The following is a 10059-nucleotide window of genomic DNA, read 5'->3' as shown; positions in this document are numbered from 1 at the left end:
GGACATGGGATTAAGGACTGTGATGACCATAAAGAAGCTGATAATCCGAATATCTCTTTTGGTGCCTGGATGAAAGCGTCCCCCTGGAAGTACAGTTTGGGACTTAGAGAGGATAAGGAAGGTTTGGAACAATACAAATCAGCGAGAGCTTTGTTTGTAACAAAACCGAAAAAGACCCCTGTGAACTCTGAAGTTTCTGCACAAGTTCAAGAGATGGCTAGTAAGATTGGAGAAGTGGGGTTATGTTCAAAAAACCCTATTGAGAGTACTGATCCTCAGTTGGTGCAAGGGGAAGTTTTGGGGAGCAGTATCTTTCGCTTTACTAGTGGGGTTATTTCGGAAGGGGAACATGATAAGCTTATAACTAAGGGCAGCAGTAGTGAGGGGAGTGGCAAGCCCTCGAAGGGATGGAAAAGGTTGTTGAGGGATGATGATCACAGTATGGATAGTGGGGGTGCTATTGCTGGAGGTAAAAGGAAGGAGCGTGATAGTGATAATAATGATGAGATGAAGGGAGGTGAGGAATTGGAAGGGAATAAGAGAAGGTTGCTGTCTTTGTCTGCTGAAAAGGTGGCGAGCCCCACTACTTGGGCTCTCGGTGACAAATGAGTTACATACTATCATGGAATTGCAGGGGCTTGGGGAGTGTCGCTGCAGTAAATGCGTTAAAACGCATAGTTTTTCTTGAGAATCCCTAGATGGTTTTTCTTTCGGAGACTAAACTAAAAGTTTTTGAGATGGAAAAAATTAAAAATAAAATAAAGTTTACGTCGGGCTTTATAGTTGAGTGTGAGGGAGAAGGGAGAGGTAGGAAAGGAGGTCTAGCTTTGTTCTGGAAGGATGGTATAGATGTGTCATTGAGGACATATTCTATAAATCACATAGATGCGTGGGTAAGGTCGAAGGAGTATGATGAGTGGCGCTTTACTGGTGTTTATGGTCACCCTGAGGAGGAGAATAAATATAGAACGAGATTACTCATGGAGGGGCTGTGGGATGTTTCAAACAAACCATGGCTAGTGGGGGGTGATTTCAATTTGATGTTGCACTCGGGGGAGAAGCAGGGAGGCCGTGAGTTTTGCCTAGAGGAAGCTGCCATGTTTCGTGATGCTGTGGCTTTTTGTCAACTGGAAGATTTGGGTTTTATTGGTCATGATTTTACATGGACTAATAATAGGGGTGGGGTGGAGAATATTCAAGAGAGATTAGATAGATTCCTTGCAAACCGGGCTTGGAGGGATTTATTTTTGGGATCTTTTGTCACACATCTTATGAAGAGAAGGTCTGATCACTTACCTATTCTTTTATGCATCAAAGAAGCGGTTCCCAAACAAAAGAAAAAAAAGAAAAAAAAAGTTGTATCGTTTTGAGGAAATGTGGCTTCGAGATGAAAATTGTGCTGAGATAATTTCATCTACTTGGGAGTATGGAGGGGATTTATGTTCAAAAATAGCCTTTACTTCTGCAAGGCTTAGTGCCTGGAGTAGAGAGAAATTTGGGGATTTTGTAAAAGAGTTGAATGTGTGTAAAACCCAAATGAAATTCTTGATGGGTGAGCATCAATCGGAGGATGTGATTTCCCAAATGAGGGCTCTTGATGATCGGATGGATGAGTTGGAGAAGAGAGAAGAAATGTATTGGAAGCAACGTAGTAGACAAGATTGGTTGAAGCATGGTGACAAGAATACGTCTTTTTTTCATCAAAAGGCCAAGCAACGAGAAGCTCGTAATAATATTGCTCATATCAAAGATGCGGCTGGCAACTCCTATGATAGTGAAGAGCAAATTTCAGAAACTTTTGTGAGCTTTTTTGAGGATCTTTTTGCTAGAAGTAGCAACATTGAGACAGAGCCTGTGATGGAAAAAGTCGAGCCTATCATTGATGAAAGACAATACACGACTTTGAATGCCCCGTTTCATGCTGAGGAGGTTCGTACTGCACTTTTTCAAATGCACCCTACAAAGGCCCCTAGGCCCGATGGTATGTCTGCAATTTTTTATCAGAAATTTTGGGATATTGTGGGGAATGATGTAGTTGCAAAAGTGTTAGATATTGTGAATAATGACGGGGATGTAGGATCTATTAATCAGACTCACATTGTTTTAATTCCGAAAAAAAAAGAGTGTGAGTCTCCTGTTGATTATAGACCGATAAGTTTGTGTAATGTTTTGTATAAAATTGTCACTAAAATGCTTGCAAATAGATTGAAGTTGGTGCTTCCGTATATCATTCATGAGTCACAGAGTGGTTTTGTTCCGGGTCGTCTGATTACGGATAATGTGTTGGTGGCTTATGAGTGCTTTCATTACCTCAGAAAGAAAAAAACAGGAAAGAAAGGCTACTTGGGGCTTAAACTTGATATGAGTAAGGCATATGACAGAGTAGAATGGGATTTTCTGCGGAAAATGATGTTAAAATTGGGAATGCCGGAGTATTTTGTAGCTCTGATTATGAAGTGTGTTAGTACTGCCTCGTTTGATGTGCTTGTGAATGGTCAGCCGTCGAGAGAGTTTAAGTCTAGTCGGGGACTTAGACAGGGTGATCCCATCTCTCCTTTCTTGTTTATTTTGTGTGCGGAGGGTTTGTCGGCTTTGCTTAGAGATGCAGAAAGTAGGAAGCTTATTCATGGAGTTAAAATTATGTACAACCTATTTCCCACTTATTTTTTGCAGATGATAGCCTGCTGTTTGTGAGAGCGACGGAGGAGGAAGTGGATACGGTTCTTAGGATTCTTTCTACTTATGAAGTGGCTTCGGGTCAGAAACTGAATATGGATAAATCGGAGGTGTCTTTTAGCCGAAACATTGAGCAAGAACGGAAAAATATGCTTCAGATGAAGTTGTCTTTTAAGGCTGTCGAGGGACATGATAAATATCTTGGTTTGCCAACTTACATTGGTGGATCGAAGAAACAGGTTTTTCAGAATATTCAGGATCGGATTTGGAAGAAACTAAAAGGGTGGAAAGAAAAGTACTTATCTCAAGCCGGGAAGGAAATTTTGATTAAATCTATAGCCCAAGCTATCCCGTCTTATGATATGCAATGTTTTCTTATTCCGGCTAGTATTTTGGAGATGGTGGAAAAATTATGTAGACAATTTTTTTGGGGGCAAAAAGGGGAGGAGAAGAAAATTTGTTGGGTTGCTTGGGAAAAATTATACTCCTCGAAGAATCAAGGGGGTCTTGGATTTCGTAATATGAAGAATTTTAATAAGGCCCTTCTAGAGAAACAAGCTTGGCGCATTCTTTCTAATCAAGACTCTTTGATGGCCAAGGTTTTAAAAGGGAAGTATTTTCCTCACTCTTCGTTCTTGGAGGCAAAAATTAACTCGAATTCGAGTTATACATGGAGGTCCATTCTAGAGGCTCGTGAGGTTCTTCTTAAGGGTATTAGAAAGAATGTAGGGGATGGAGCTTCAATCAACATATGGCGTGATCCCTGGGTTCCAAATCTGCCAAGTTTCACTGTTGCTTCCTGTCGTAGTGATGCTGCTCAAGATCTCAACTATGTTAGTCAACTATGGAGCAATAGGGAATGGGATGTTAATGTCCTAAATGCTAATTTCTCTGAAGTAGAAGTGAGTAAAATTCGATGCATTCCTATCCCTCTTTTTGATTGTAAAGATTCATGGTCGTGGCATTTTACCAAAGATGGGAATTATTCGGTGAGAAGTGCGTATAATTTAATCACTGATGAGCAAATACGTGATAAGGCTGCATCATCGAATGGGGATCGTTTCTTTGACTGGAGAGCTATTTGGAGTGCTGAAATTCCACAAAAAATTAAATTTTTTGCGTGGAGGGCCATTAGAGATGCTGTGGCTGCTCGTAGCATTCTGGCTCAGCGAGGGATAGAGGTTGATGAGCGTTGTCCGATGTGTGGTGAAGGCTGTGAGAGCACGTTGCATATGTTGGTTCATTGTGAGGGCGCAAGGTTTATTTGGTACACTTCACCGTTGCGTTTGGAAGTGGGTAACTTTGCAGGGGTAGCTTTCGGGAGTGGTGCTGTTCGGTGAGAGTGAAGTATAAAGACCCGGGTTGGTGGTGCATTTTCTGGTGCATTGCTTGGGGTGTTTGGTTGCGTCGCAACAGATGGACCTTTGATAGGAAAAGGCTTGATAAAAATGAAGTGGTGCGGAAGGCTGTTTGTTTGGTGAGTGAGTTTGAACACACCAAAGAGGTTTGTAACACTAATCCCCCATCTCCGAATCTTGAGTGTGTATGGAAACCCCCCCTGGCTGGGATTATCAAAATTAATACCGATGCTGCGGTATTTTCTCCTAGTGGGGTGGGTTTGGGAGGTGTTATGCGTGACTCGGTTGGGGATGTGGTTGCTTCTACTTGTAACAAAATTGATGGTTGTTTTGATGTGGATGTGGTGGAGGCCTTAGCGATGCGACATTCGTTACATATTGCTATAGAGGCTGGTTTTAGGAGTGTTAGCTTGGAAACGGATTGCTTGAAGCTCTACAACCATCTGGTGAAAAGTTTGTCTACCCCTACGGCTTTTGGGATGATTGTGAACGACATATTGAAGCTTGCTCAAGTGTGTCATGTTTGTTCTTACTCTTTTGTGAAGAGAAGCGGGAACAAAGTAGCTCATGGTCTAGCTAGATGTAGTATTAATTTTGTTGGCTGTCGTGTTTGGTTGGAGGAATTTCCTCCCGATGTAACTAAATTCGTGGTGGCTGATTTGAGCCTCATGGTTTGATTTATTATAAGTGACTGCTTCCCGTCAAAAAAAAAAAAAGAATCATCTTTATAATCTATCCAAAAAAAAAAAAAAAACGTTCTACTCCATTATATGGAGTAATTAATTGCATACAAGGATACACCCCTCTGTTGTATCTTATATTCCATACAAATTTTCTGTCTACGTGATCCAAGTGTCCAATTGAAAGAGTTATTATGGCTGATAGGCACAACGTTTATGTATACTTTTTTTTTTTTTTTTTTTGAAACACGTTTATGTATACTTCTAATTGTGATATTTTTTTTTTTTTTTGAATAATCTAATTGTGACATTTTATTTAAGGATAAGAATATATTTTCAAATTTACATATTTGTAACAATTATCTTTTCCTAAAAAAAGCAATTATATTTTCCTAAAAAAACGCATCATATTTCCTCAAAAAAAAAAAAAAAAAAAAAAAAAAAAAAAAGAAAGAAAAAAAAAAGCATCATAAATTCATAATCAGCAGTAGATTATATTGAGAATTCGAACATAATCTATGTGAAACTAGAGCACAAATTAATTTAATTGGAGGACTACACCATATTTACTAAAAACTAATCAATTTTCTAGTTACATTTATATCAAACTTCGCAGGAAAAGTCCATTTCTTTTCATTGAATTCCAACCTATGCCATCAGTACACATCTAAATAGGTCATGACACGATTAATTAACCACAACATAATCTCGAATTATAATTATGGATCATGGATGATATGTGACACCAAATGGACATATTTCTATCATTTCAACCTGCCTAATCATCTAATCACATAAGATAAATAATTAGGTAGATTATATTATAGCGTTAAAAAGTATAGGTAGGGAATATTTGTTTCCCTATTAAAACGCACCTAATAAAGGAAATAATAATAAAAAAAAAAAAAAAAATTAAAACAATATTATTCATCTTCAACCAATATACTCATCTTCAACCTTTATTCAACCTTAACATGTAACAATGACGGATTGCTATTCAAAAAAAAAAAGTTAATAATAACCAATTGCGGATGAATCTTGAAATTATATCTTCCAATGAAAAAAAGTAATTATTTTCCAATCAAGAACAGAGAAAAACGTATGATCAATTTCATTTAATTTGTTCACTTATATCAAACTCCTTATGTTTTTGTATGAACTCATTAAATTTGGGGAAGAAAGAAATAAGACATGGAGTGTACACAGTAGCTTTTTATTGCCCATGTTTTGGAGATTTTTATTTTTATAATTTTTTGTTCCTTTTTTATTCTTCGAGAACTGCAAGTTTCGATCAATAATGGCTGCTATTGTTTGTTTTTTGGCATGTCATGAATGTCATCGTTTTTCTAATATTTTTCACTATTGATTATATGATTATCAATTTAATTATGAAATTAAATAAAATATAAGAATATAATAATTTGAAAAAAAAAACTTTTGAAAAAATAAATTTAACCAAACTAGAGTTAATGACTTGATGATTAGACTTGATAAATGTGTAATGACTTGATGACTAGACTTGATGACTGTGTAATGACTTGATGACTAGACTTGATGACTGTGTAATGACTTGATGACTAGACGTGATGACTGTGTTAATGACGTGATGACTAGACTTGATGACTGTTTTGTTGAGTTATCGAATTGGACGGCTAGGATTAGTCTATTAAAAAATAAACGGATGAGATTTAATTTCTTACCGTAGTTGTCCATAGTCGTCCGTAGTTGACGACTACGGTAGAAGCTTCGCTGAAGATATATATATACGAGTACATTTTAAGATGTATGTTGTAGATCAAAAAAAGTCAAATACGACAAATATATATAGAGATAAAGACAAATAAATAAATCCACTCGCATGCTTTATCGATTCAAACATACAACACACAATACACTGTATGTGTTACAAGAAAACAAATCACAACGAAAAGAAAAGCCATTAAACTTATTTTTATGATAGTCTAATAAGACCATGCATATACTGGATAAATTGTTTTTTTTTTTGTTATATATTACTTTAGAAATTCCACGAAGAGCTTCCTAATACTTCATTTCTGTAAGAAATTAAAGAATATAATGAAGAAGGAAGGTCTCATTTTAGAATTACATATGTCGCGTAGATTTATTGACAATTACCACCACCAAACGGTCCAAACCAACTGCTACAAGAGTAGGGTTCACAACATTGACCAGGGAAACAAGAAGCCCCAACTTCTGCACAAAGAGAAAATTCTCCGTCGTCTTGAGCCGCACCACTTTGCACCATCATGAAAATAATGGCAATAATGAGCATCAAAACACCTACATAATTCTTTGTCTTCATAATGATATTTTTGGTGTTATAGTATATAAATGATAGATAATAATATGATACTTTCTTCTTTTTTGTGTTATATTTCATCTATTAGCAATGATCCTTATTTATAACCTCCAAAGTCAATGTAATTTCTTTAAAAAAGAAATTTGAAAAAAAAAAGCAAATAATAATAATAATAATAATAATAATAATAATAATAATAATAATAATAATAATAATAATAATAATAATAATAATAATAATAATAAATCAGTTTCTAACGTGGCCATGATGTATATGAGCCAGCAACGTCACGAGGCCAGTGCCCTTGTTTGAAGTTGAATTGGCTATTATAATCATATATACAAGTAGGTATTTATACATATATATATATATATATATATATATATATATATATATATATATATATATATATATATATATATATATATATATATATATATATATAAAAGGTAGGTATCTATATTATTATTAAAACTCCAAGACAAGGAGTGTCATTTTGCCATTTGTTCTTTCTTTTTTGTTATTTCGCCACGTCACTTTAAATTTTTGCCACGTCACTTTTGCTATTGTGGTTAAATATGCTTGATTTAGTTTACACCTTAGAATAATGATCAATTGAAATATTGATTTCAACTTAAAAGAAAGAGAAGATGTTACTTGCAAATCAATAGACTAGCCATTATTAGTAATTAGTTTTGTCATAATTGAATAATTAAAATGTTTTTAAATTGCTTTGACCCATTTAAATTGTAATATATGTAACTAATATGTATTCAATATATTTATCCCTATAAATTAACTATCCAAGGAAATGATACACTAAACATTTTAAACCTCTTGGAGAAACATTTTATTACTGGGTCAGTATTGTGTTAGGTGAGTATATGTTTACTCTACCTTACATGGCATGCAATGGATATATTTTGCATACTTAACTCATATTTTTTTACACATTTAATAAATCACCCTAAATTAATTATGGCCTGATGATGGTGTAATATGTAGGATTTGCTATAAGTAGCATTTTGGTTTGATGATTGTGTAATATGTAGGATTTGCTATATATTAATACGAGATTCCATTGGTTGATTTTCTTTATATATAATTCACTCAAAAGTTAGTGCGTGTAATTTTTTTTATTATTCACTATTTATGCTCAGGGGTTGAATATTGGTTTGATGATTCATTTGTGCGTCCAATTTGAAAATGATATTACATCTTTTTTAAAAAAAAAACGATATAATCATATAATGCATGTAATTATTTGTCATGTAATTGAATATGAAGAAGAGAAACAAGCCCGGGGCATTGCCCGGGTCACTAACTAGTTTATAACCTAAACATGAGAGACCTAAATTACATAAAGTTTATATTTACAGAATATATTGACGGAAAATATAAACCTATTATCTATATCAATATATAATTCGGTCAATATAAGCTAGCTATAATGAGCTAGTTAATAATGATGGTTGAAACTCATGAGTACAATTTTGAATTTTACTACTTCTACAAAATCTTTTAGGTAGAAGTACTAAAGTAAAAATTCGAGGGCAAAAGGGGATACATTCTTCATCTTTTTCATATTTTTGCTTTTGTAACAAATTAGCTATTATACGAAGTAATTAATTTCTTTGGCCTTTTTGGTGGTACTTGGATTTAATAATCTATTTATCTAAGCTTCAAATTAGGTAAAATTACAGAGGTAACCTTTACTAAACTAATAAAGTCAACGCATCCTTCACCCGTGTCCTACAGTATGGAGATGAGTTGGCAACGTCATGAGGTGCACTTCTCTGAAGTTAGGTCTAATCACGTAATTCCGTCCCTTAATACAATACCTCTTTCTCTTTATTATGTGAGGAATAAATGCTCAAAAGAGACAATGTATTAAGGGACGGAGGGAGTACTGTTTAATTAACTAGGCTTTTATTGTCCCCGTTAAATGCAAGGGCTATAAATATATACTCCTTCGGCTCATTTTTTTTTATTAACATAAATCTTTTGTCAAGTTTAACTTGACTATGGTGAAAGTTCACCAATTAATCCTTTTACTTATCAATAAATTAACCGCTTGACAATACTTTACCATAACTATATAAATCGGGAAAACTAGTTAAAATTAAGATGAATTTGAGAATAGCGTTAAATAATATTAAAAATTTTCATATAAAAAGGTAAAGAGGAAGTGTAACATGTGGAGTTTAATGCTTACAAATGCATAAATTTGACTATAATAAATACTTCTAATTCTCTTTATGTAAAAGTTATAAAAAGTTGAGTAATATTTTGAATTTAAATATTTCAAGAATATATTTCCGAATTATATATATATATATATATATATATATATATATATATATATATATACTATGAGACATGAATGGTTGTGTTGAAGACATAATTATTGAAAGCAATAATTCAAAGAATATATATTAAAAATAAAGAGAGTACTATTTTAGCTTATTATATGCCCAAACAAATAAATATAATTTAGATTGAGAAATTAACACACTTTTTCTTATTAATAACGAAAATGAAACAACACCACAACAATTTGCGTACAATAATGATAGTAGTAGTAGTGCCTTTCTAAATGACCGGGACAGGTCTAAGTATATATTAGAGTACTAAGCTACTTTATCTCCCATTTACTAGGAGTAGTAAATTTATTTAGACATACAAATTTAATAAAACAGACAAGAATGAAATTAATCGAACTTGTTAATTGATCGAATAGGCACGTACTCATGTAGTTATGTACGTAACATTATATTGACGTGAATTGGCATATACCCGAAAATGTGCCGCTGCAACTGAGGCCAGGGCAACATTGATTAAATAGACTACAAGATTGACCAGGTGATGGGCACGGCTCGCAAAAACCCGAAAACCAGCCACTGCAACTAAGTTGATTTCCACAACACGACTTGTAGAGTTTTGCACAATCCTGGCCAACATCTTGGCACGTAGCGGCTGTTAGATTTCGGGAAAACTCCTTGGGTTGGAGTGTGTACCATTGAAT

Source organism: Chenopodium album, chromosome 23, assembly GCF_948465745.1.
Source record: "Chenopodium album chromosome 23, dcCheAlbu1.1, whole genome shotgun sequence".
NCBI lineage: Eukaryota > Viridiplantae > Streptophyta > Magnoliopsida > Caryophyllales > Amaranthaceae > Chenopodium > Chenopodium album.
Note: the sequence above shows the minus strand (reverse complement) of the source record.